We start from the raw sequence: 22,254 nt of genomic DNA, 5'->3' as shown, positions 1-22,254 counted from the left end.
TAGTCTTCGCCATTGAATATTCAGTCAAAATATAAAAAAAATATTTTATTTGTTTCATGTAACCAGTGTTCAAATGTAAACCCACCTCACAAAGACACTTGGAGGTAAAACACATGTCAAAAGTGGAATTTGAACCCACGCCTCCATTCAGAGACCAGAAATCCCTTTGACGAGGAAGGAGTCAGTCCTTGAGTCTGGCGCCTTAGACCGCTCGGCCATCCTGACATTGTTAAATCCTATACCGTATAGAAATTCACACAGCGAGAGATCATATTTCATACCTGACTTGGGTCATACAAAGATTATCAAGATTTCACATTCACCACATTTAATGAATTTTAATGAAAGAACAGATCTTCCTGAAAATTAAGCAACTAAGTCGGTTTACAAACATGAAATTGGCCCCTGTTGACCCCAAACCTCCCAAAGAGGATACTAAGCTTCTTCTGTTAGTCACATAGTCTTCACCATTGAATTTTCAATCAAAATGTACATTTTTTATTTTATTTGTTTCATGTAACCAGTGTTCAAATGTAAACCCACCTCACAAAGACACTTGGAGGTAAAACACATGTCAGAAGTGGGATTTGAACCCACGCCTCCATTCGGAGACCAGAAATCCCTTTGACAAGGAAGGAGTCAGTCCTTGAGTCTAGCGCCTTAGACCACTCGGCCATCCTGACGTGTTTATTATAATTTCCTTAACAAATTCACATTTCATACCCGCCATGTCTCATACATAGATTATAAAAATGTCACATTCAACATACTCAAGGAATTTACATAAAAGAACAGATCTTCCTGAAAATGAAGTGACTAAGTTGGTTTACAAACATAAAACTGGCCCCTGTTGACCCCAAACCTCCCAAAAAAGATACTAAGCTTCTTCTGTTAGTCACATAGTCTTCACCATTGAATATTCAGTCAAAATATAAAAAAAATATTTTATTTGTTTCATGTAACCAGTGTTCAAATGTAAATCCACCTCACAAAGACACCTTGAGGTATATCACATGTCAGAAGTGGGATTTGAACCCACGCCTCCATTCGGAGACCAGAAATCCCTTTGACAAGGAAGGAGTCAGTCCTTGAGTCTGGCGCATTAGACCGCTCGGCCATCCTGACATTGTTAATTCCTATACCGTATAGAAATTTACACAGAGAGATCATATTTCATACCTGACTTGGGTCATACAAAGATTGTCAAGATTTCACATTCACCACATTTAATGAATTTTCATGAAAGAACAGATCTTCCTGAAAATTAAGCAACTAAGTCGGTTTACAATCATGAAATTGGCCCCTGTTGACCCCAAACCTCCCAAAGAGGATACTAAGCTTCTTCTGTTAGTCACATAGTCTTCACCATTGAATATTCAGTCAAAATATAAAAAAAATATTTTATTTGTTTCATGTAACCAGTGTTCAAATGTAAACCCACCTCACAAAGACACTTGGAGGTAAAACCTATGTCAGAAGTGGGATTTGAACTCACGCCTCCATTCGGAGACCAGAAATCCCTAGAATGAGGAAGGAGTCAGTCCTTGAGTCTTGCGCCTTAGACCACTCGGCCATCCTGACATGTTTATTATAATTTCCTTAACAATTTCACATCTCATACCCGCCATGTCTCATACATAGATTATAAAAATGTCACATTCAACACATTCAAGGAATTTACATAAAAGAACAGATCTTCCTGAAAATGAAGTGACTAAGTTGGTTTACAAACATAAAACTGGCCCCTGTTGACCCCAAACCTCCCAAAGAGGATACTAAGCTTCTTCTGTTAGTCACATAGTCTTCACCATTGAATATTCAGTCAAAATATAAAAAAAATATTTTATTTGTTTCATGTAACCAGTGTTCAAATGTAAACCCACCTCACAAAGACACCTTGAGGTATATCACATGTCAGAAGTGGGATTTGAACCCACGCCTCCATTCGGAGACCAGAAATCCCTTTGACAAGGAAGGAGTCAGTCCTTGAATCTGGGGCCTTAGACCGCTCGGCCATCCTGACATTGTTAATTCCTATACCGTATAGAAATTCACACAGCGAGAGATCATATTTCATACCTGACTTGGGTCATACAAAGATTTTCAAGATTTCACATTCACCACATTTAATGAATTTTCATGCAAGAACAGATCTTCCTGAAAATTAAGCAACTAAGTCGGTTTACAAACATGAAATTGGTCCCTGTTGACCCCAAACCTCCCAAAGAGGATACTAAGCTTCTTCTGTTAGTCACATAGTCTTCACCATTGAATATTCAGTCAAAATATAAAAAAAATATTTTATTTGTTTCATGTAACCAGTGTTCAAATGTAAACCTACCTCACAAAGACACCTTGAGGTATATCACATGTCAGAAGTGGGATTTGAACCCACGCCTCAATTCAGAGACCAGAAATCCCTTTGACAAGGAAGGAGTCAGTTCTTGAGTCTGGCGCCTTAGACCACTCGGCCATCCTGACGTGTTTATTATAATTTCCTTAACAAATTCACATTTCATACCCGCCATGTCTCATACATAGATTATAAAAATGTCACATTCAACATATTCAAGGAATTTACATAAAAGAACAGATCTTCCTGAAAATGAAGTGACTAAGTTGGTTTAGAAACATAAAACTGGCCCCTGTTGACCCCAAACCTCCCAAAAAAGATACTAAGCTTCTTCTGTTAGTCACATAGTCTTCACCATTGAATATTCAGTCAAAATATAAAAAAAATATTTTATTTGTTTCATGTAACCAGTGTTCAAATGTAAACCCACCTCACAAAGACACCTTGAGGTATATCACATGTCAGAAGTGGGATTTGAACCCACGCCTCCATTCGGAGACCAGAAATCCCTTTGACAAGGAAGGAGTCAGTCCTTGAGTCTGGCGCCTTAGACCACTCGTCCATCCTGACGTGTTTATTATAATTTCCTTAACAAATTCACATTCCATACCCGCCATGTCTCATACATAGATTATAAAAATGTCACATTCAACATACTCAAGGAATTTACATAAAAGAACAGATCTTCCTGAAAATGAAGTGACTAAGTTGGTTTACAAACATAAAACTGGCCCCTGTTGACCCCAAACCTCCCAAAAAAGATACTAAGCTTCTTCTGTTAGTCACATAGTCTTCACCATTGAATATTCAGTCAAAATATAAAAAAAATATTTTATTTGTTTCATGTAACCAGTGTTCAAATGTAAACCCACCTCACAAAGACACCTTGAGGTATATCACATGTCAGAAGTGGGATTTGAACCCACGCCTCCATTCGGAGACCAGAAATCCCTTTGACAAGGAAGGAGTCAGTCCTTGAGTCTGGCGCCTTAGACCGCTCGGCCATCCTGACATTGTTAATTCCTATACCGTATAGAAATTTACACAGAGAGATCATATTTCATACCTGACTTGGGTCATACAAAGATTGTCAAGATTTCACATTCACCACATTTAATGAATTTTCATGAAAGAACAGATCTTCCTGAAAATTAAGCAACTAAGTCGGTTTACAAACATGAAATTGGCCCCTGTTGACCCCAAACCTCCCAAAGAGGATACTAAGCTTCTTCTTTTAGTCACATAGTCTTCACCATTGAATATTCAGTCAAAATATAAAAAAAATATTTTATTTGTTTCATGTAACCAGTGTTCAAATGTAAACCCACCTCACAAAGACACTTGGAGGTAAAACACATGTCAGAAGTGGGATTTGAACCCACGCCTCCATTCGGAGACCAGAAATCCCTTTGACAAGGAAGGAGTCAGTCCTTGAGTCTAGCGCCTTAGACCACTCGGCCATCCTGACGTGTTTATTATAATTTCCTTAACAAATTCACATTTCATACCCGCCATGTCTCATACATAGATTATAAAAATGTCACATTCAACATACTCAAGGAATTTACATAAAAGAACAGATCTTCCTGAAAATGAAGTGACTAAGTTGGTTTACAAACATAAAACTGGCCCCTGTTGACCCCAAACCTCCCAAAAAAGATACTAAGCTTCTTCTGTTAGTCACATAGTCTTCACCATTGAATATTCAGTCAAAATATAAAAAAAATATTTTATTTGTTTCATGTAACCAGTGTTCAAATGTAAATCCACCTCACAAAGACACCTTGAGGTATATCACATGTCAGAAGTGGGATTTGAACCCACGCCTCCATTCGGAGACCAGAAATCCCTTTGACAGGGAAGGAGTCAGTCCTTGAGTCTGGCGCCTTAGGCCTCAGCCATCCTGACATTGGTAATTCCTATACCGTATAGAAATTCACACAGCGAGAGATCATATTTCATACCTGACTTGGGTCATACAAAGATTGTCAAGATTTCACATTCACCACATTTAATGAATTTTCATGAAAGAACAGATCTTCCTGAAAATTAAGCAACTAAGTCGGTTTACAAACATGAAATTGGCCCCTGTTCACCCCAAACCTCCCAAAGAGGATACTAAGCTTCTTCTGTTAGTCACATAGTCTTCACCATTGAATATTCAGTCAAAATATAAAAAAAATATTTCATTTGTTTCATGTAACCAGTGTTCAAATGTAAACCTACCTCACAAAGACACCTTCAGGTGTATCACATGTCAGAAGTGGGATTTGAACCCACGCCTCCATTCGGAGAACAGAAATCCCTTTGACAAGGAAGGAGTCAGTCCTTTAGTCTGGCGCCTTAGACCACTCGGCCATCCTGACGTGTTTATTATAATTTCCTTAACAAATTCACATTTCATACCCGCCATGTCTCATACATAGATTATAAAAATGTCACATTCAACATACTCAAGGAATTTACATAAAAGAACAGATCTTCCTGAAAATGAAGTGACTAAGTTGGTTTACAAACATAAAACTGGCCCCTGTTGACCCCAAACCTCCCAAAAAAGATACTAAGCTTCTTCTGTTAGTCACATAGTCTTCACCATTGAATATTCAGTCAAAATATAAAAAAAATATTTTATTTGTTTCATGTAACCAGTGTTCAAATGTAAACCCACCTCACAAAGACACCTTGAGGTATATCACATGTCAGAAGTGGGATTTGAACCCACGCCTCCATTCGGAGACCAGAAATCCCTTTGACAAGGAAGGAGTCAGTCCTTGAGTCTGGCGCCTTAGGCCTCAGCCATCCTGACATTGGTAATTCCTATACCGTATAGAAATTCACACAGCGAGAGATCATATTTCATACCTGACTTGGGTCATACAAAGATTGTCAAGATTTCACATTCACCACATTTAATGAATTTTCATGAAAGAACAGATCTTCCTGAAAATTAAGCAACTAAGTCGGTTTACAAACATGAAATTGGCCCCTGTTGACCCCAAACCTCCCAAAGAGGATACTAAGCTTCTTCTGTTAGTCACATAGTCTTCACCATTGAATATTCAGTCAAAATATAAAAAAAATATTTTATTTGTTTCATGTAACCAGTGTTCAAATGTAAACCTACCTAACAAAGACACCTTGAGGTATATCACATGTCAGAAGTGGGATTTGAAACCGCCTCCATTCGGAGACCAGAAATCCCTTTGACAAGGAAGGAGTCAGTCCTTAAGTCTGGCGCCTTAGACCACTCGGCCATCCTGACGTGTTTATTATAATTTCCTTAACAAATTCACATTTCATACCCGCCATGTCTCATACATAGATTATAAAAATGTCACATTCAAAACATTCAAGGAATTTACATAAAAGAACAGATCTTCCTGAAAATGAAGTGACTAAGTTGGTTTACAAACATAAAACTGGCCCCTGTTGACCCCAAACCTCCCAAAAAAGATACTAAGCTTCTTCTGTTAGTCACATAGTCTTCACCATTGAATATTCAGTCAAAATATAAAAATTTTTTTTATTTGTTTCATGTAACCAGTGTTCAAACGTAAACCCACCTCACGAAGACACCTTGAGGTATATCACATGTCAGAAGTGGGATTTGAACCAACGCCTCCATTCGGAGACCAGAAATCCCTTTGACAAGGAAGGAGTCAGTCCTTGAATCTGGGGCCTTAGACCGCTCGGCCATCCTGACATTGTTAATTCCTATACCGTATAGAAATTCACACAGCGAGAGATCATATTTCATACCTGACTTGGGTCATACAAAGATTTTCAAGATTTCACATTCACCACATTTAATGAATTTTCATGCAAGAACAGATCTTCCTGAAAATTAAGCAACTAAGTCGGTTTACAAACATGAAATTGGTCCCTGTTGACCCCAAACCTCCCAAAGAGGATACTAAGCTTCTTCTGTTAGTCACATAGTCTTCACCATTGAATATTCAGTCAAAATATAAAAAAAATATTTTATTTGTTTCATGTAACCAGTGTTCAAATGTAAACCTACCTCACAAAGACACCTTGAGGTATATCACATGTCAGAAGTGGGATTTGAACCCACGCCTCAATTCGGAGACCAGAAATCCCTTTGACAAGGAAGGAGTCAGTTCTTGAGTCTGGCGCCTTAGACCACTCGGCCATCCTGACGTGTTTATTATAATTTCCTTAACAAATTCACATTTCATACCCGCCATGTCTCATACATAGATTATAAAAATGTCACATTCAACATATCTAAGGAATTTACATAAAAGAACAGATCTTCCTGAAAATGAAGTTGGTTTACAAACATAAAACTGGCCCCTGTTGACCCCAAACCTCCCAAAAAAGATACTAAGCTTCTTCTGTTAGTCACATAGTCTTCACCATTGAATATTCAGTCAAAATATAAAAAAAATATTTTATTTGTTTCATGTAACCAGTGTTCAAATGTAAACCCACCTCACAAAGACACCTTGAGGTATATCACATGTCAGAAGTGGGATTTGAACCCATGCCTCCATTCGGAGACCAGAAATCCCTTTGACAAGGAAGGAGTCAGTCCTTGAGTCTGGCGCCTTAGACCGCTCGGCCATCCTGACATTGTTAATTCCTATACCGTATAGAAATTCACACAGCGAGAGATCATATTTCATACCTGACTTGGGTCATACAAAGATTGTCAAGATTTCACATTCACCACATTTAATGAATTTTCATGAAAGAACAGATCTTCCTGAAAATTAAGCAACTAAGTCGGTTTACAAACATGAAATTGGCCCCTGTTGACCCCAAACCTCCCAAAAAAGATACTAAGCTTCTTCTGTTAGTCACATAGTCTTCACCATTGAATTTTCAATCAAAATGTACATTTTTTATTTTATTTGTTTCATGTAACCAGTGTTCAAATGTAAACCCACCTCACAAAGACACATGGAGGTAAAACATATGTCAGAAGTGGGATTTGAACCCACGCCTCCATTTGGAGACCAGAAATCCCTTTGACGAGGAAGGAGTCAGTCCTTGAGTCTGGCGCCTTAGACCGCTCGGCCATCCTGACATGTTTATTATAATTTCCTTAACAAATTCACATTTCATACCCGCCATGTCTCATACATAGATTATAAAAATGTCACATTCAACATATTCAAGGAATTTACATAAAAGAACAGATCTTCCTGAAAATGAAGTGACTAAGTTGGTTTTCAAACATAAAACTGGCCCCTGTTGACCCCAAACCTCCCAAAAAAGATACTAAGCTTCTTCTGTTAGTCACATAGTCTTCACCATTGAATATTCAGTCAAAATATAAAAAAAATATTTTATTTGTTTCATGTAACCAGTGTTCAAATGAAAACCCACCTCACAAAGACACCTTGAGGTATATCACATGTCAGAAGTGGGATTTGAACCCACGCCTCCATTCGGAGACCAGAAATCCCTTTGACAAGGAAGGAGTCAGTCCTTGAGTCTGGCGCCTTAGGCCTCAGCCATCCTGACATTGGTAATTCCTATACCGTATAGAAATTCACACAGCGAGAGATCATATTTCATACCTGACTTGGGTCATACAAAGATTATCAAGATTTCACATTCACCACATTTAATGAATTTTAATGAAAGAACAGATCTTCCTGAAAATTAAGCAACTAAGTCGGTTTACAAACATGAAATTGGCCCCTGTTGACCCCAAACCTCCCAAAGAGGATACTAAGCTTCTTCTGTTAGTCACATAGTCTTCACCATTGAATATTCAGTCAAAATATAAAAAAAATGTTTTATTTGTTTCATGTAACCAGTTTTCAAATGTAATCCCACCTCACAAAGACACCTTGAGGTATATCACATGGCAGAAGTGGGATTTGAACCCACGCCTCCATTCGGAGACCAGAAATCCCTTTGACAAGGAAGGAGACAGTCCTTGAGTCTAGCGCCTTAGACCACTCGGCCATCCTGACTTGTTTATTATAATTTCCTTAACAAATTTACATTTCATACCCGCCATGTCTCATACATAGATTATAAAAATGTCACATTCAACACATTCAAGGAATTTTAATGAAAGAACAGATCTTCCTGTAAATTAAGCAACTAAGTCGGTTTACAAACATGAAATTGGCCCCTGTTGACCCCAAACCTCCCAAAGAGGATACTAAGCTTCTTCTATTAGTCACATAGTCTTCACCATTGAATTTTCAATCAAAATGTACATTTTTTATTTTATTTGTTTCATGTAACCAGTGTTCAAATGTAAACCCACCTCACAAAGACACTTGGAGGTAAAACCCATGTCAGAAGTGGGATTTGAACCCACGCCTCCATTCGGAGACCAGAAATCCCTAGAATGAGGAAGGAGTCAGTCCTTGAGTCTGGCGCCTTAGACCGCTCGGCCATCCTGACATTGTTAATTCCATTGTTAATTCCACCTTGAGGTATATCACATGGCAGAAGTGGGATTTGAACCCACGCCTCCATTTAGAGACCAGAAATCCCTTTGACAAGGAAGGAGTCAGTCCTTGAGTATGGCGCCTTAGACCACTCGGCCATCCTGACGTGTTTATTATAATTTCCTTAACAAATTCACATTTCATACCCGCCATGTCTCATACATAGATTATAAAAATGTCACATTCAACATACTCAAGGAATTTACATAAAAGAACAGATCTTCCTGAAAATGAAGTGACTAAGTTGGTTTACAAACATAAAACTGGCCCCTGTTGACCCCAAACCTCCCAAAAAAGATACTAAGCTTCTTCTGTTAGTCACATAGTCTTCACCATTGAATATTCAGTCAAAATATAAAAAAAATATTTTATTTGTTTCATGTAACCAGTGTTCAAATGTAAATCCACCTCACAAAGACACCTTGAGGTATATCACATGTCAGAAGTGGGATTTGAACCCACGCCTCCATTCGGAGACCAGAAATCCCTTTGACAGGGAAGGAGTCAGTCCTTGAGTCTGGCGCCTTAGGCCTCAGCCATCCTGACATTGGTAATTCCTATACCGTATAGAAATTCACACAGCGAGAGATCATATTTCATACCTGACTTGGGTCATACAAAGATTGTCAAGATTTCACATTCACCACATTTAATGAATTTTCATGAAAGAACAGATCTTCCTGAAAATTAAGCAACTAAGTCGGTTTACAAACATGAAATTGGCCCCTGTTGACCCCAAACCTCCCAAAGAGGATACTAAGCTTCTTCTGTTAGTCACATAGTCTTCACCATTGAATATTCAGTCAAAATATAAAAAAAATATTTTATTTGTTTCATGTAACCAGTGTTCAAATGTAAACCTACCTAACAAAGACACCTTGAGGTATATCACATGTCAGAAGTGGGATTTGAAACCGCCTCCATTCAGAGACCAGAAATCCCTTTGACAAGGAAGGAGTCAGTCCTTAAGTCTGGCGCCTTAGACCACTCGGCCATCCTGACGTGTTTATTATAATTTCCTTAACAAATTCACATTTCATACCCGCCATATCTCATACATAGATTATAAAAATGTCACATTCAACACATTCAAGGAATTTACATAAAAGAACAGATCTTCCTGAAAATGAAGTGACTAAGTTGGTTTACAAACATAAAACTGGCCCCTGTTGACCCCAAACCTCCCAAAAAAGATACTAAGCTTCTTCTGTTAGTCACATAGTCTTCACCATTGAATATTCAGTCAAAATATAAAAATTTTTTTTATTTGTTTCATGTAACCAGTGTTCAAACGTAAACCCACCTCACGAAGACACCTTGAGGTATATCACATGTCAGAAGTGGGATTTGAACCAACGCCTCCATTCGGAGACCAGAAATCCCTTTGACAAGGAAGGAGTCAGTCCTTGAATCTGGGGCCTTAGACCGCTCGGCCATCCTGACATTGTTAATTCCTATACCGTATAGAAATTCACACAGCGAGAGATCATATTTCATACCTGACTTGGGTCATACAAAGATTTTCAAGATTTCACATTCACCACATTTAATGAATTTTCATGCAAGAACAGATCTTCCTGAAAATTAAGCAACTAAGTCGGTTTACAAACATGAAATTGGTCCCTGTTGACCCCAAACCTCCCAAAGAGGATACTAAGCTTCTTCTGTTAGTCACATAGTCTTCACCATTGAATATTCAGTCAAAATATAAAAAAAATATTTTATTTGTTTCATGTAACCAGTGTTCAAATGTAAACCTAACTCACAAAGACACCTTGAGGTATATCACATGTCAGAAGTGGGATTTGAACCCACGCCTCAATTCGGAGACCAGAAATCCCTTTGACAAGGAAGGAGTCAGTTCTTGAGTCTGGCGCCTTAGACCACTCGGCCATCCTGACGTGTTTATTATAATTTCCTTAACAAATTCACATTTCATACCCGCCATGTCTCATACATAGATTATAAAAATGTCACATTCAACATACTCAAGGAATTTACATAAAAGAACAGATCTTCCTGAAAATGAAGTTGGTTTACAAACATAAAACTGGCCCCTGTTGACCCCAAACCTCCCAAAAAAGATACTAAGCTTCTTCTGTTAGTCACATAGTCTTCACCATTGAATATTCAGTCAAAATATAAAAAAAATATTTTATTTGTTTCATGTAACCAGTGTTCAAATGTAAACCCACCTCACAAAGACACCTTGAGGTATATCACATGTCAGAAGTGGGATTTGAACCCACGCCTCCATTCGGAGACCAGAAATCCCTTTGACAAGGAAGGAGTCAGTCCTTGAGTCTGGCGCCTTAGACCGCTCGGCCATCCTGACATTGTTAATTCCTATACCGTATAGAAATTCACACAGCGAGAGATCATATTTCATACCTGACTTGGGTCATACAAAGATTGTCAAGATTTCACATTCACCACATTTAATGAATTTTCATGAAAGAACAGATCTTCCTGAAAATTAAGCAACTAAGTCGGTTTACAAACATGAAATTGGCCCCTGTTGACCCCAAACCTCCCAAAAAAGATACTAAGCTTCTTCTGTTAGTCACATAGTCTTCACCATTGAATTTTCAATCAAAATGTACATTTTTTATTTTATTTGTTTCATGTAACCAGTGTTCAAATGTAAACCCACCTCACAAAGACACTTGGAGGTAAAACACATGTCAGAAGTGGGATTTGAACCCACGCCTCCATTTGGAGACCAGAAATCCCTTTGACGAGGAAGGAGTCAGTCCTTGAGTCTGGCGCCTTAGACCGCTCGGCCATCCTGACATGTTTATTATAATTTCCTTAACAAATTCACATTTCATACCCGCCATGTCTCATACATAGATTATAAAAATGTCACATTCAACATATTCAAGGAATTTACATAAAAGAACAGATCTTCCTGAAAATGAAGTGACTAAGTTGGTTTTCAAACATAAAACTGGCCCCTGTTGACCCCAAACCTCCCAAAAAAGATACTAAGCTTCTTCTGTTAGTCACATAGTCTTCACCATTGAATATTCAGTCAAAATATAAAAAAAATATTTTATTTGTTTCATGTAACCAGTGTTCAAATGAAAACCCACCTCACAAAGACACCTTGAGGTATATCACATGTCAGAAGTGGGATTTGAACCCACGCCTCCATTCGGAGACCAGAAATCCCTTTGACAAGGAAGGAGTCAGTCCTTGAGTCTGGCGCCTTAGGCCTCAGCCATCCTGACATTGGTAATTCCTATACCGTATAGAAATTCACACAGCGAGAGATCATATTTCATACCTGACTTGGGTCATACAAAGATTATCAAGATTTCACATTCACCACATTTAATGAATTTTAATGAAAGAACAGATCTTCCTGAAAATTAAGCAACTAAGTCGGTTTACAAACATGAAATTGGCCCCTGTTGACCCCAAACCTCCCAAAGAGGATACTAAGCTTCTTCTGTTAGTCACATAGTCTTCACCATTGAATATTCAGTCAAAATATAAAAAAAATGTTTTATTTGTTTCATGTAACCAGTTTTCAAATGTAATCCCACCTCACAAAGACACCTTGAGGTATATCACATGGCAGAAGTGGGATTTGAACCCACGCCTCCATTCGGAGACCAGAAATCCCTTTGACAAGGAAGGAGACAGTCCTTGAGTCTAGCGCCTTAGACCACTCGGCCATCCTGACTTGTTTATTATAATTTCCTTAACAAATTTACATTTCATACCCGCCATGTCTCATACATAGATTATAAAAATGTCACATTCAACACATTCAAGGAATTTTAATGAAAGAACAGATCTTCCTGTAAATTAAGCAACTAAGTCGGTTTACAAACATGAAATTGGCCCCTGTTGACCCCAAACCTCCCAAAGAGGATACTAAGCTTCTTCTGTTAGTCACATAGTCTTCACCATTGAATTTTCAATCAAAATGTACATTTTTTATTTTATTTGTTTCATGTAACCAGTGTTCAAATGTAAACCCACCTCACAAAGACACTTGGAGGTAAAACCCATGTCAGAAGTGGGATTTGAACCCACGCCTCCATTCGGAGACCAGAAATCCCTAGAATGAGGAAGGAGTCAGTCCTTGAGTCTGGCGCCTTAGACCGCTCGGCCATCCTGACATTGTTAATTCCATTGTTAATTCCACCTTGAGGTATATCACATGGCAGAAGTGGGATTTGAACCTACGCCTCCATTTGGAGACCAGAAATCCCTTTGACAAGGAAGGAGTCAGTCCTTGAGTATGGCGCCTTAGACCACTCGGCCATCCTGACGTGTTTATTATAATTTCCTTAACAAATTCACATTTCATACCCGCCATGTCTCATACATAGATTATAAAAATGTCACATTCAACATATTCAAGGAATTTACATAAAAGAACAGATCTTCCTGAAAATGAAGTGACTAAGTTGGTTTAGAAACATAAAACTGGCCCCTGTTGACCCCAAACCTCCCAAAAAAGATACTAAGCTTCTTCTGTTAGTCACATAGTCTTCACCATTGAATATTCAGTCAAAATATAAAAAAAATATTTTATTTGTTTCATGTAACCAGTGTTCAAATGTAAACCCACCTCACAAAGACACCTTGAGGTATATCACATGTCAGAAGTGGGATTTGAACCCACGCCTCCATTCGGAGAGCAGAAATCCCTTTGACAAGGAAGGAGTCAGTCCTTGAATCTGGGGCCTTAGACCGCTCGGCCATCCTGACATTGTTAATTCCTATACCGTATAGAAATTCACACAGCGAGAGATCATATTTCATACCTGACTTGGGTTATACAAAGATTTTCAAGATTTCACATTCACCACATTTAATGAATTTTCATGCAAGAACAGATCTTCCTGAAAATTAAGCAACTAAGTCGGTTTACAAACATGAAATTGGTCCCTGTTGACCCCAAACCTCCCAAAGAGGATACTAAGCTTCTTCTGTTAGTCACATAGTCTTCACCATTGAATATTCAGTCAAAATATAAAAAAAATATTTTATTTGTTTCATGTAACCAGTGTTCAAATGTAAACCTACCTCACAAAGACACCTTGAGGTATATCACATGTCAGAAGTGGGATTTGAACCCACGCCTCAATTCGGAGACCAGAAATCCCTTTGACAAGGAAGGAGTCAGTTCTTGAGTCTGGCGCCTTAGACCACTCGGCCATCCTGACGTGTTTATTATAATTTCCTTAACAAATTCACATTTCATACCCGCCATGTCTCATACATAGATTATAAAAATGTCACATTCAACATACTCAAGGAATTTACATAAAAGAACAGATCTTCCTGAAAATGAAGTTGGTTTACAAACATAAAACTGGCCCCTGTTGACCCCAAACCTCCCAAAAAAGATACTAAGCTTCTTCTGTTAGTCACATAGTCTTCACCATTGAATATTCAGTCAAAATATAAAAAAAATATTTTATTTGTTTCATGTAACCAGTGTTCAAATGTAAACCCACCTCACAAAGACACCTTGAGGTATATCACATGTCAGAAGTGGGATTTGAACCCACGCCTCCATTCGGAGACCAGAAATCCCTTTGACAAGGAAGGAGTCAGTCCTTGAGTCTGGCGCCTTAGACCGCTCGGCCATCCTGACATTGTTAATTCCTATACCGTATAGAAATTCACACAGCGAGAGATCATATTTCATACCTGACTTGGGTCATACAAAGATTGTCAAGATTTCACATTCACCACATTTAATGAATTTTCATGAAAGAACAGATCTTCCTGAAAATTAAGCAACTAAGTCGGTTTACAAACATGAAATTGGCCCCTGTTGACCCCAAACCTCCCAAAAAAGATACTAAGCTTCTTCTGTTAGTCACATAGTCTTCACCATTGAATTTTCAATCAAAATGTACATTTTTTATTTTATTTGTTTCATGTAACCAGTGTTCAAATGTAAACCCAAATCACAAAGACACTTGGAGGTAAAGCACATGTCAGAAGTGGGATTTGAACCCACGCCTCCATTTGGAGACCAGAAATCCCTTTGACGAGGAAGGAGTCAGTCCTTGAGTCTGGCGCCTTAGACTGCTCGGCCATCCTGACATGTTTATTATAATTTCCTTAACAAATTCACATTTCATACCCGCCATGTCTCATACATAGATTATAAAAATGTCACATTCAACATATTCAAGGAATTTACATAAAAGAACAGATCTTCCTGAAAATGAAGTGACTAAGTTGGTTTTCAAACATAAAACTGGCCCCTGTTGACCCCAAACCTCCCAAAAAAGATACTAAGCTTCTTCTGTTAGTCACATAGTCTTCACCATTGAATATTCAGTCAAAATATAAAAAAAATATTTTATTTGTTTCATGTAACCAGTGTTCAAATGAAAACCCACCTCACAAAGACACCTTGAGGTATATCACATGTCAGAAGTGGGATTTGAACCCACGCCTCCATTCGGAGACCAGAAATCCCTTTGACAAGGAAGGAGTCAGTCCTTGATTCTGGCGCCTTAGGCCTCAGCCATCCTGACATTGGTAATTCCTATACCGTATAGAAATTCACACAGCGAGAGATCATATTTCATACCTGACTTGGGTCATACAAAGATTATCAAGATTTCACATTCACCACATTTAATGAATTTTAATGAAAGAACAGATCTTCCTGAAAATTAAGCAACTAAGTCGGTTTACAAACATGAAATTGGCCCCTGTTGACCCCAAACCTCCCAAAGAGGATACAAAGCTTCTTCTGTTAGTCACATAGTCTTCACCATTGAATATTCAGTCAAAATATAAAAAAAATGTTTTATTTGTTTCATGTAACCAGTTTTCAAATGTAATCCCACCTCACAAAGACACCTTGAGGTATATCACATGGCAGAAGTGGGATTTGAACCCACGCCTCCATTCGGAGACCAGAAATCCCTTTGACAAGGAAGGAGACAGTCCTTGAGTCTAGCGCCTTAGACCACTCGGCCATCCTGACTTGTTTATTATAATTTCCTTAACAAATTTACATTTCATACCCGCCATGTCTCATACATAGATTATAAAAATGTCACATTCAACACATTCAAGGAATTTTAATGAAAGAACAGATCTTCCTGTAAATTAAGCAACTAAGTCGGTTTACAAACATGAAATTGGCCCCTGTTGACCCCAAACCTCCCAAAGAGGATACTAAGCTTCTTCTGTTAGTCACATAGTCTTCACCATTGAATTTTCAATCAAAATGTACATTTTTTATTTTATTTGTTTCATGTAACCAGTGTTCAAATGTAAACCCACCTCACAAAGACACTTGGAGGTAAAACATATGTCAGAAGTGGGATTTGAACCCACGCCTCCATTTGGAGACCAGAAATCCCTTTGACGAGGAAGGAGTCAGTCCTTGAGTCTGGCGCCTTAGACCGCTCGGCCATCCTGACATGTTTATTATAATTTCCTTAACAAATTCACATTTCATACCCGCCATGTCTCATACATAGATTATAAAAATGTCACATTCAACATATTCAAGGAATTTACATAAAAGAACAGATCTTCCTGAAAATGAAGTGACTAAGTTGGTTTTCAAACATAAAACTGGCCCCTGTTGACCCCAAACCTCCCAAAAAAGATACTAAGCTTCTTCTGTTAGTCACATAGTCTTCACCATTGAATATTCAGTCAAAATATAAAAAAAATATTTTATTTGTTTCATGTAACCAGTGTTCAAATGAAAACCCACCTCACAAAGACACCTTGAGGTATATCACATGTCAGAAGTGGGATTTGAACCCACGCCTCCATTCGGAGACCAGAAATCCCTTTGACAAGGAAGGAGTCAGTCCTTGATTCTGGCGCCTTAGGCCTCAGCCATCCTGACATTGGTAATTCCTATACCGTATAGAAATTCACACAGCGAGAGATCATATTTCATACCTGACTTGGGTCATACAAAGATTATCAAGATTTCACATTCACCACATTTAATGAATTTTAATGAAAGAACAGATCTTCCTGAAAATTAAGCAACTAAGTCGGTTTACAAACATGAAATTGGCCCCTGTTGACCCCAAACCTCCCAAAGAGGATACAAAGCTTCTTCTGTTAGTCACATAGTCTTCACCATTGAATATTCAGTCAAAATATAAAAAAAATGTTTTATTTGTTTCATGTAACCAGTTTTCAAATGTAATCCCACCTCACAAAGACACCTTGAGGTATATCACATGGCAGAAGTGGGATTTGAACCCACGCCTCCATTCGGAGACCAGAAATCCCTTTGACAAGGAAGGAGACAGTCCTTGAGTCTAGCGCCTTAGACCACTCGGCCATCCTGACTTGTTTATTATAATTTCCTTAACAAATTTACATTTCATACCCGCCATGTCTCATACATAGATTATAAAAATGTCACATTCAACACATTCAAGGAATTTTAATGAAAGAACAGATCTTCCTGTAAATTAAGCAACTAAGTCGGTTTACAAACATGAAATTGGCCCCTGTTGACCCCAAACCTCCCAAAGAGGATACTAAGCTTCTTCTGTTAGTCACATAGTCTTCACCATTGAATTTTCAATCAAAATGTACATTTTTTATTTTATTTGTTTCATGTAACCAGTGTTCAAATGTAAACCCACCTCACAAAGACACTTGGAGGTAAAACATATGTCAGAAGTGGGATTTGAACCCACGCCTCCATTTGGAGACCAGAAATCCCTTTAACGAGGAAGGAGTCAGTCCTTGAGTCTGGCGCCTTAGACCGCTCGGCCATCCTGACATGTTTATTATAATTTCCTTAACAAATTCACATTTCATACCCGCCATGTCTCATACATAGATTATAAAAATGTCACATTCAACATATTCAAGGAATTTACATAAAAGAACAGATCTTCCTGAAAATGAAGTGACTAAGTTGGTTTTCAAACATAAAACTGGCCCCTGTTGACCCCAAACCTCCCAAAAAAGATACTAAGCTTCTTCTGTTAGTCACATAGTCTTCACCATTGAATATTCAGTCAAAATATAAAAAAAATATTTTATTTGTTTCATGTAACCAGTGTTCAAATGAAAACCCACCTCACAAAGACACCTTGAGGTATATCACATGTCAGAAGTGGGATTTGAACCCACGCCTCCATTCGGAGACCAGAAATCCCTTTGACAAGGAAGGAGTCAGTCCTTGATTCTGGCGCCTTAGGCCTCAGCCATCCTGACATTGGTAATTCCTATACCGTATAGAAATTCACACAGCGAGAGATCATATTTCATACCTGACTTGGGTCATACAAAGATTATCAAGATTTCACATTCACCACATTTAATGAATTTTAATGAAAGAACAGATCTTCCTGAAAATTAAGCAACTAAGTCGGTTTACAAACATGAAATTGGCCCCTGTTGACCCCAAACCTCCCAAAGAGGATACAAAGCTTCTTCTGTTAGTCACATAGTCTTCACCATTGAATATTCAGTCAAAATATAAAAAAAATGTTTTATTTGTTTCATGTAACCAGTTTTCAAATGTAATCCCACCTCACAAAGACACCTTGAGGTATATCACATGGCAGAAGTGGGATTTGAACCCACGCCTCCATTCGGAGACCAGAAATCCCTTTGACAAGGAAGGAGACAGTCCTTGAGTCTAGCGCCTTAGACCACTCGGCCATCCTGACTTGTTTATTATAATTTCCTTAACAAATTTACATTTCATACCCGCCATGTCTCATACATAGATTATAAAAATGTCACATTCAACACATTCAAGGAATTTTAATGAAAGAACAGATCTTCCTGTAAATTAAGCAACTAAGTCGGTTTACAAACATGAAATTGGCCCCTGTTGACCCCAAACCTCCCAAAGAGGATACTAAGTCTTCACCATTGAATTTTCAATCAAAATGTACATTTTTTATTTTATTTGTTTCATGTAACCAGTGTTCAAATGTAAACCCACCTCACAAAGACACTTGGAGGTAAAACATATGTCAGAAGTGGGATTTGAACCCACGCCTCCATTTGGAGACCAGAAATCCCTTTGACGAGGAAGGAGTCAGTCCTTGAGTCTGGCGCCTTAGACCGCTCGGCCATCCTGACATGTTTATTATAATTTCCTTAACAAATTCACATTTCATACCCGCCATGTCTCATACATAGATTATAAAAATGTCACATTCAACATATTCAAGGAATTTACATAAAAGAACAGATCTTCCTGAAAATGAAGTGACTAAGTTGGTTTTCAAACATAAAACTGGCCCCTGTTGACCCCAAACCTCCCAAAAAAGATACTAAGCTTCTTCTGTTAGTCACATAGTCTTCACCATTGAATATTCAGTCAAAATATAAAAAAAATATTTTATTTGTTTCATGTAACCAGTGTTCAAATGAAAACCCACCTCACAAAGACACCTTGAGGTATATCACATGTCAGAAGTGGGATTTGAACCCACGCCTCCATTCGGAGACCAGAAATCCCTTTGACAAGGAAGGAGTCAGTCCTTGAGTCTGGCGCCTTAGGCCTCAGCCATCCTGACATTGGTAATTCCTATACCGTATAGAAATTCACACAGCGAGAGATCATATTTCATACCTGACTTGGGTCATACAAAGATTATCAAGATTTCACATTCACCACATTTAATGAATTTTAATGAAAGAACAGATCTTCCTGAAAATTAAGCAACTAAGTCGGTTTACAAACATGAAATTGGCCCCTGTTGACCCCAAACCTCCCAAAGAGGATACTAAGCTTCTTCTGTTAGTCACATAGTCTTCACCATTGAATATTCAGTCAAAATATAAAAAAAATGTTTTATTTGTTTCATGTAACCAGTTTTCAAATGTAATCCCACCTCACAAAGACACCTTGAGGTATATCACATGGCAGAAGTGGGATTTGAACCCACGCCTCCATTCGGAGACCAGAAATCCCTTTGACAAGGAAGGAGACAGTCCTTGAGTCTAGCGCCTTAGACCACTCGGCCATCCTGACTTGTTTATTATAATTTCCTTAACAAATTTACATTTCATACCCGCCATGTCTCATACATAGATTATAAAAATGTCACATTCAACACATTCAAGGAATTTTAATGAAAGAACAGATCTTCCTGTAAATTAAGCAACTAAGTCGGTTTACAAACATGAAATTGGCCCCTGTTGACCCCAAACCTCCCAAAGAGGATACTAAGCTTCTTCTGTTAGTCACATAGTCTTCACCATTGAATTTTCAATCAAAATGTACATTTTTTATTTTATTTGTTTCATGTAACCAGTGTTCAAATGTAAACCCACCTCACAAAGACACTTGGAGGTAAAACCCATGTCAGAAGTGGGATTTGAACCCACGCCTCCATTCGGAGACCAGAAATCCCTAGAATGAGGAAGGAGTCAGTCCTTGAGTCTGGCGCCTTAGACCGCTCGGCCATCCTGACATTGTTAATTCCATTGTTAATTCCACCTTGAGGTATATCACATGGCAGAAGTGGGATTTGAACCCACGCCTCCATTTGGAGACCAGAAATCCCTTTGACGAGGAAGGAGTCAGTCCTTGAGTCTGGCGCCTTAGACCGCTCGGCCATCCTGACATGTTTATTATAATTTCCTTAACAAATTCACATTTCATACCCGCCATGTCTCATACATAGATTATAAAAATGTCACATTCAACATATTCAAGGAATTTACATAAAAGAACAGATCTTCCTGAAAATGAAGTGACTAAGTTGGTTTTCAAACATAAAACTGGCCCCTGTTGACCCCAAACCTCCCAAAAAAGATACTAAGCTTCTTCTGTTAGTCACATAGTCTTCACCATTGAATATTCAGTCAAAATATAAAAAAAATGTTTTATTTGTTTCATGTAACCAGTTTTCAAATGTAATCCCACCTCACAAAGACACCTTGAGGTATATCACATGGCAGAAGTGGGATTTGAACCCACGCCTCCATTCGGAGACCAGAAATCCCTTTGACAAGGAAGGAGACAGTCCTTGAGTCTAGCGCCTTAGACCACTCGGCCATCCTGACTTGTTTATTATAATTTCCTTAACAAATTTACATTTCATACCCGCCATGTCTCATACATAGATTATAAAAATGTCACATTCAACACATTCAAGGAATTTTAATGAAAGAACAGATCTTCCTGTAAATTAAGCAACTAAGTCGGTTTACAAACATGAAATTGGCCCCTGTTGACCCCAAACCTCCCAAAGAGGATACTAAGCTTCTTCTGTTAGTCACATAGTCTTCACCATTGAATTTTCAATCAAAATGTACATTTTTTATTTTATTTGTTTCATGTAACCAGTGTTCAAATGTAAACCCACCTCACAAAGACACTTGGAGGTAAAACATATGTCAGAAGTGGGATTTGAACCCACGCCTCCATTTGGAGACCAGAAATCCCTTTAACGAGGAAGGAGTCAGTCCTTGAGTCTGGCGCCTTAGACCGCTCGGCCATCCTGACATGTTTATTATAATTTCCTTAACAAATTCACATTTCATACCCGCCATGTCTCATACATAGATTATAAAAATGTCACATTCAACATATTCAAGGAATTTACATAAAAGAACAGATCTTCCTGAAAATGAAGTGACTAAGTTGGTTTTCAAACATAAAACTGGCCCCTGTTGACCCCAAACCTCCCAAAAAAGATACTAAGCTTCTTCTGTTAGTCACATAGTCTTCACCATTGAATATTCAGTCAAAATATAAAAAAAATATTTTATTTGTTTCATGTAACCAGTGTTCAAATGAAAACCCACCTCACAAAGACACCTTGAGGTATATCACATGTCAGAAGTGGGATTTGAACCCACGCCTCCATTCGGAGACCAGAAATCCCTTTGACAAGGAAGGAGTCAGTCCTTGATTCTGGCGCCTTAGGCCTCAGCCATCCTGACATTGGTAATTCCTATACCGTATAGAAATTCACACAGCGAGAGATCATATTTCATACCTGACTTGGGTCATACAAAGATTATCAAGATTTCACATTCACCACATTTAATGAATTTTAATGAAAGAACAGATCTTCCTGAAAATTAAGCAACTAAGTCGGTTTACAAACATGAAATTGGCCCCTGTTGACCCCAAACCTCCCAAAGAGGATACAAAGCTTCTTCTGTTAGTCACATAGTCTTCACCATTGAATATTCAGTCAAAATATAAAAAAAATGTTTTATTTGTTTCATGTAACCAGTTTTCAAATGTAATCCCACCTCACAAAGACACCTTGAGGTATATCACATGGCAGAAGTGGGATTTGAACCCACGCCTCCATTCGGAGACCAGAAATCCCTTTGACAAGGAAGGAGACAGTCCTTGAGTCTAGCGCCTTAGACCACTCGGCCATCCTGACTTGTTTATTATAATTTCCTTAACAAATTTACATTTCATACCCGCCATGTCTCATACATAGATTATAAAAATGTCACATTCAACACATTCAAGGAATTTTAATGAAAGAA

At 38.2% G+C, this 22,254-nt stretch overlaps 38 non-coding genes across 38 annotated transcripts; all 38 read right to left on the bottom strand.

Moving 5' to 3' along the window:
* Window positions 1-114: 114 nt before the first annotated feature.
* On the bottom strand, window positions 115-225 carry trnal-caa (transfer RNA leucine (anticodon CAA)). The gene is made up of 2 exons: window positions 188-225; window positions 115-160 (listed from the first exon to the last, which is right to left on the bottom strand). It is a non-coding gene; the product is annotated as a tRNA-Leu (tRNA).
* A 347-nt stretch (window positions 226-572) lies between these two features.
* Window positions 573-683, bottom strand: trnal-caa (transfer RNA leucine (anticodon CAA)). The gene is made up of 2 exons: window positions 646-683; window positions 573-618 (listed from the first exon to the last, which is right to left on the bottom strand). It is a non-coding gene; the product is annotated as a tRNA-Leu (tRNA).
* A 331-nt stretch (window positions 684-1,014) lies between these two features.
* Window positions 1,015-1,125, bottom strand: trnal-caa (transfer RNA leucine (anticodon CAA)). Its single transcript has 2 exons — window positions 1,088-1,125; window positions 1,015-1,060 (listed from the first exon to the last, which is right to left on the bottom strand). It is a non-coding gene; the product is annotated as a tRNA-Leu (tRNA).
* A 345-nt stretch (window positions 1,126-1,470) lies between these two features.
* On the bottom strand, window positions 1,471-1,581 carry trnal-caa (transfer RNA leucine (anticodon CAA)). Its single transcript has 2 exons — window positions 1,544-1,581; window positions 1,471-1,516 (listed from the first exon to the last, which is right to left on the bottom strand). It is a non-coding gene; the product is annotated as a tRNA-Leu (tRNA).
* Window positions 1,582-1,912: 331 nt separating this feature from the next.
* On the bottom strand, window positions 1,913-2,023 carry trnal-caa (transfer RNA leucine (anticodon CAA)). Its single transcript has 2 exons — window positions 1,986-2,023; window positions 1,913-1,958 (listed from the first exon to the last, which is right to left on the bottom strand). It is a non-coding gene; the product is annotated as a tRNA-Leu (tRNA).
* A 347-nt stretch (window positions 2,024-2,370) lies between these two features.
* trnal-caa (transfer RNA leucine (anticodon CAA)) lies at window positions 2,371-2,481 on the bottom strand. Its single transcript has 2 exons — window positions 2,444-2,481; window positions 2,371-2,416 (listed from the first exon to the last, which is right to left on the bottom strand). It is a non-coding gene; the product is annotated as a tRNA-Leu (tRNA).
* A 331-nt stretch (window positions 2,482-2,812) lies between these two features.
* Window positions 2,813-2,923, bottom strand: trnal-caa (transfer RNA leucine (anticodon CAA)). Its single transcript has 2 exons — window positions 2,886-2,923; window positions 2,813-2,858 (listed from the first exon to the last, which is right to left on the bottom strand). It is a non-coding gene; the product is annotated as a tRNA-Leu (tRNA).
* A 331-nt stretch (window positions 2,924-3,254) lies between these two features.
* trnal-caa (transfer RNA leucine (anticodon CAA)) lies at window positions 3,255-3,365 on the bottom strand. Its single transcript has 2 exons — window positions 3,328-3,365; window positions 3,255-3,300 (listed from the first exon to the last, which is right to left on the bottom strand). It is a non-coding gene; the product is annotated as a tRNA-Leu (tRNA).
* A 345-nt stretch (window positions 3,366-3,710) lies between these two features.
* Window positions 3,711-3,821, bottom strand: trnal-caa (transfer RNA leucine (anticodon CAA)). The gene is made up of 2 exons: window positions 3,784-3,821; window positions 3,711-3,756 (listed from the first exon to the last, which is right to left on the bottom strand). It is a non-coding gene; the product is annotated as a tRNA-Leu (tRNA).
* Window positions 3,822-4,608: 787 nt separating this feature from the next.
* On the bottom strand, window positions 4,609-4,719 carry trnaf-aaa (transfer RNA phenylalanine (anticodon AAA)). The gene is made up of 2 exons: window positions 4,682-4,719; window positions 4,609-4,654 (listed from the first exon to the last, which is right to left on the bottom strand). It is a non-coding gene; the product is annotated as a tRNA-Phe (tRNA).
* A 1,226-nt stretch (window positions 4,720-5,945) lies between these two features.
* On the bottom strand, window positions 5,946-6,056 carry trnal-caa (transfer RNA leucine (anticodon CAA)). The gene is made up of 2 exons: window positions 6,019-6,056; window positions 5,946-5,991 (listed from the first exon to the last, which is right to left on the bottom strand). It is a non-coding gene; the product is annotated as a tRNA-Leu (tRNA).
* Window positions 6,057-6,403: 347 nt separating this feature from the next.
* trnal-caa (transfer RNA leucine (anticodon CAA)) lies at window positions 6,404-6,514 on the bottom strand. The gene is made up of 2 exons: window positions 6,477-6,514; window positions 6,404-6,449 (listed from the first exon to the last, which is right to left on the bottom strand). It is a non-coding gene; the product is annotated as a tRNA-Leu (tRNA).
* A 323-nt stretch (window positions 6,515-6,837) lies between these two features.
* On the bottom strand, window positions 6,838-6,948 carry trnal-caa (transfer RNA leucine (anticodon CAA)). Its single transcript has 2 exons — window positions 6,911-6,948; window positions 6,838-6,883 (listed from the first exon to the last, which is right to left on the bottom strand). It is a non-coding gene; the product is annotated as a tRNA-Leu (tRNA).
* Window positions 6,949-7,295: 347 nt separating this feature from the next.
* Window positions 7,296-7,406, bottom strand: trnal-caa (transfer RNA leucine (anticodon CAA)). Its single transcript has 2 exons — window positions 7,369-7,406; window positions 7,296-7,341 (listed from the first exon to the last, which is right to left on the bottom strand). It is a non-coding gene; the product is annotated as a tRNA-Leu (tRNA).
* A 787-nt stretch (window positions 7,407-8,193) lies between these two features.
* On the bottom strand, window positions 8,194-8,304 carry trnal-caa (transfer RNA leucine (anticodon CAA)). Its single transcript has 2 exons — window positions 8,267-8,304; window positions 8,194-8,239 (listed from the first exon to the last, which is right to left on the bottom strand). It is a non-coding gene; the product is annotated as a tRNA-Leu (tRNA).
* Window positions 8,305-8,635: 331 nt separating this feature from the next.
* On the bottom strand, window positions 8,636-8,746 carry trnal-caa (transfer RNA leucine (anticodon CAA)). The gene is made up of 2 exons: window positions 8,709-8,746; window positions 8,636-8,681 (listed from the first exon to the last, which is right to left on the bottom strand). It is a non-coding gene; the product is annotated as a tRNA-Leu (tRNA).
* A 1,379-nt stretch (window positions 8,747-10,125) lies between these two features.
* Window positions 10,126-10,236, bottom strand: trnal-caa (transfer RNA leucine (anticodon CAA)). Its single transcript has 2 exons — window positions 10,199-10,236; window positions 10,126-10,171 (listed from the first exon to the last, which is right to left on the bottom strand). It is a non-coding gene; the product is annotated as a tRNA-Leu (tRNA).
* A 347-nt stretch (window positions 10,237-10,583) lies between these two features.
* On the bottom strand, window positions 10,584-10,694 carry trnal-caa (transfer RNA leucine (anticodon CAA)). Its single transcript has 2 exons — window positions 10,657-10,694; window positions 10,584-10,629 (listed from the first exon to the last, which is right to left on the bottom strand). It is a non-coding gene; the product is annotated as a tRNA-Leu (tRNA).
* Window positions 10,695-11,017: 323 nt separating this feature from the next.
* trnal-caa (transfer RNA leucine (anticodon CAA)) lies at window positions 11,018-11,128 on the bottom strand. The gene is made up of 2 exons: window positions 11,091-11,128; window positions 11,018-11,063 (listed from the first exon to the last, which is right to left on the bottom strand). It is a non-coding gene; the product is annotated as a tRNA-Leu (tRNA).
* A 347-nt stretch (window positions 11,129-11,475) lies between these two features.
* On the bottom strand, window positions 11,476-11,586 carry trnal-caa (transfer RNA leucine (anticodon CAA)). Its single transcript has 2 exons — window positions 11,549-11,586; window positions 11,476-11,521 (listed from the first exon to the last, which is right to left on the bottom strand). It is a non-coding gene; the product is annotated as a tRNA-Leu (tRNA).
* Window positions 11,587-12,373: 787 nt separating this feature from the next.
* Window positions 12,374-12,484, bottom strand: trnal-caa (transfer RNA leucine (anticodon CAA)). The gene is made up of 2 exons: window positions 12,447-12,484; window positions 12,374-12,419 (listed from the first exon to the last, which is right to left on the bottom strand). It is a non-coding gene; the product is annotated as a tRNA-Leu (tRNA).
* A 331-nt stretch (window positions 12,485-12,815) lies between these two features.
* On the bottom strand, window positions 12,816-12,926 carry trnal-caa (transfer RNA leucine (anticodon CAA)). Its single transcript has 2 exons — window positions 12,889-12,926; window positions 12,816-12,861 (listed from the first exon to the last, which is right to left on the bottom strand). It is a non-coding gene; the product is annotated as a tRNA-Leu (tRNA).
* A 484-nt stretch (window positions 12,927-13,410) lies between these two features.
* Window positions 13,411-13,521, bottom strand: trnal-caa (transfer RNA leucine (anticodon CAA)). The gene is made up of 2 exons: window positions 13,484-13,521; window positions 13,411-13,449 (listed from the first exon to the last, which is right to left on the bottom strand). It is a non-coding gene; the product is annotated as a tRNA-Leu (tRNA).
* Window positions 13,522-13,868: 347 nt separating this feature from the next.
* trnal-caa (transfer RNA leucine (anticodon CAA)) lies at window positions 13,869-13,979 on the bottom strand. The gene is made up of 2 exons: window positions 13,942-13,979; window positions 13,869-13,914 (listed from the first exon to the last, which is right to left on the bottom strand). It is a non-coding gene; the product is annotated as a tRNA-Leu (tRNA).
* Window positions 13,980-14,302: 323 nt separating this feature from the next.
* trnal-caa (transfer RNA leucine (anticodon CAA)) lies at window positions 14,303-14,413 on the bottom strand. Its single transcript has 2 exons — window positions 14,376-14,413; window positions 14,303-14,348 (listed from the first exon to the last, which is right to left on the bottom strand). It is a non-coding gene; the product is annotated as a tRNA-Leu (tRNA).
* Window positions 14,414-14,760: 347 nt separating this feature from the next.
* On the bottom strand, window positions 14,761-14,871 carry trnal-caa (transfer RNA leucine (anticodon CAA)). Its single transcript has 2 exons — window positions 14,834-14,871; window positions 14,761-14,806 (listed from the first exon to the last, which is right to left on the bottom strand). It is a non-coding gene; the product is annotated as a tRNA-Leu (tRNA).
* A 787-nt stretch (window positions 14,872-15,658) lies between these two features.
* On the bottom strand, window positions 15,659-15,769 carry trnal-caa (transfer RNA leucine (anticodon CAA)). Its single transcript has 2 exons — window positions 15,732-15,769; window positions 15,659-15,704 (listed from the first exon to the last, which is right to left on the bottom strand). It is a non-coding gene; the product is annotated as a tRNA-Leu (tRNA).
* Window positions 15,770-16,100: 331 nt separating this feature from the next.
* Window positions 16,101-16,211, bottom strand: trnal-caa (transfer RNA leucine (anticodon CAA)). Its single transcript has 2 exons — window positions 16,174-16,211; window positions 16,101-16,146 (listed from the first exon to the last, which is right to left on the bottom strand). It is a non-coding gene; the product is annotated as a tRNA-Leu (tRNA).
* Window positions 16,212-16,998: 787 nt separating this feature from the next.
* Window positions 16,999-17,109, bottom strand: trnal-caa (transfer RNA leucine (anticodon CAA)). The gene is made up of 2 exons: window positions 17,072-17,109; window positions 16,999-17,044 (listed from the first exon to the last, which is right to left on the bottom strand). It is a non-coding gene; the product is annotated as a tRNA-Leu (tRNA).
* Window positions 17,110-17,440: 331 nt separating this feature from the next.
* On the bottom strand, window positions 17,441-17,551 carry trnal-caa (transfer RNA leucine (anticodon CAA)). Its single transcript has 2 exons — window positions 17,514-17,551; window positions 17,441-17,486 (listed from the first exon to the last, which is right to left on the bottom strand). It is a non-coding gene; the product is annotated as a tRNA-Leu (tRNA).
* Window positions 17,552-18,338: 787 nt separating this feature from the next.
* On the bottom strand, window positions 18,339-18,449 carry trnal-caa (transfer RNA leucine (anticodon CAA)). Its single transcript has 2 exons — window positions 18,412-18,449; window positions 18,339-18,384 (listed from the first exon to the last, which is right to left on the bottom strand). It is a non-coding gene; the product is annotated as a tRNA-Leu (tRNA).
* Window positions 18,450-18,759: 310 nt separating this feature from the next.
* trnal-caa (transfer RNA leucine (anticodon CAA)) lies at window positions 18,760-18,870 on the bottom strand. The gene is made up of 2 exons: window positions 18,833-18,870; window positions 18,760-18,805 (listed from the first exon to the last, which is right to left on the bottom strand). It is a non-coding gene; the product is annotated as a tRNA-Leu (tRNA).
* Window positions 18,871-19,657: 787 nt separating this feature from the next.
* Window positions 19,658-19,768, bottom strand: trnal-caa (transfer RNA leucine (anticodon CAA)). The gene is made up of 2 exons: window positions 19,731-19,768; window positions 19,658-19,703 (listed from the first exon to the last, which is right to left on the bottom strand). It is a non-coding gene; the product is annotated as a tRNA-Leu (tRNA).
* A 331-nt stretch (window positions 19,769-20,099) lies between these two features.
* trnal-caa (transfer RNA leucine (anticodon CAA)) lies at window positions 20,100-20,210 on the bottom strand. Its single transcript has 2 exons — window positions 20,173-20,210; window positions 20,100-20,145 (listed from the first exon to the last, which is right to left on the bottom strand). It is a non-coding gene; the product is annotated as a tRNA-Leu (tRNA).
* Window positions 20,211-20,252: 42 nt separating this feature from the next.
* On the bottom strand, window positions 20,253-20,363 carry trnal-caa (transfer RNA leucine (anticodon CAA)). Its single transcript has 2 exons — window positions 20,326-20,363; window positions 20,253-20,298 (listed from the first exon to the last, which is right to left on the bottom strand). It is a non-coding gene; the product is annotated as a tRNA-Leu (tRNA).
* Window positions 20,364-20,694: 331 nt separating this feature from the next.
* On the bottom strand, window positions 20,695-20,805 carry trnal-caa (transfer RNA leucine (anticodon CAA)). Its single transcript has 2 exons — window positions 20,768-20,805; window positions 20,695-20,740 (listed from the first exon to the last, which is right to left on the bottom strand). It is a non-coding gene; the product is annotated as a tRNA-Leu (tRNA).
* A 331-nt stretch (window positions 20,806-21,136) lies between these two features.
* Window positions 21,137-21,247, bottom strand: trnal-caa (transfer RNA leucine (anticodon CAA)). Its single transcript has 2 exons — window positions 21,210-21,247; window positions 21,137-21,182 (listed from the first exon to the last, which is right to left on the bottom strand). It is a non-coding gene; the product is annotated as a tRNA-Leu (tRNA).
* Window positions 21,248-22,034: 787 nt separating this feature from the next.
* On the bottom strand, window positions 22,035-22,145 carry trnal-caa (transfer RNA leucine (anticodon CAA)). Its single transcript has 2 exons — window positions 22,108-22,145; window positions 22,035-22,080 (listed from the first exon to the last, which is right to left on the bottom strand). It is a non-coding gene; the product is annotated as a tRNA-Leu (tRNA).
* Window positions 22,146-22,254: the final 109 nt, after the last annotated feature.

The sequence above is a fragment of the Pleuronectes platessa genome, chromosome 6 (genome assembly GCF_947347685.1).
Source record: "Pleuronectes platessa chromosome 6, fPlePla1.1, whole genome shotgun sequence".
Lineage (NCBI taxonomy): Eukaryota > Metazoa > Chordata > Actinopteri > Pleuronectiformes > Pleuronectidae > Pleuronectes > Pleuronectes platessa.
This window is presented reverse-complemented; position numbering and strand designations above follow the sequence as displayed.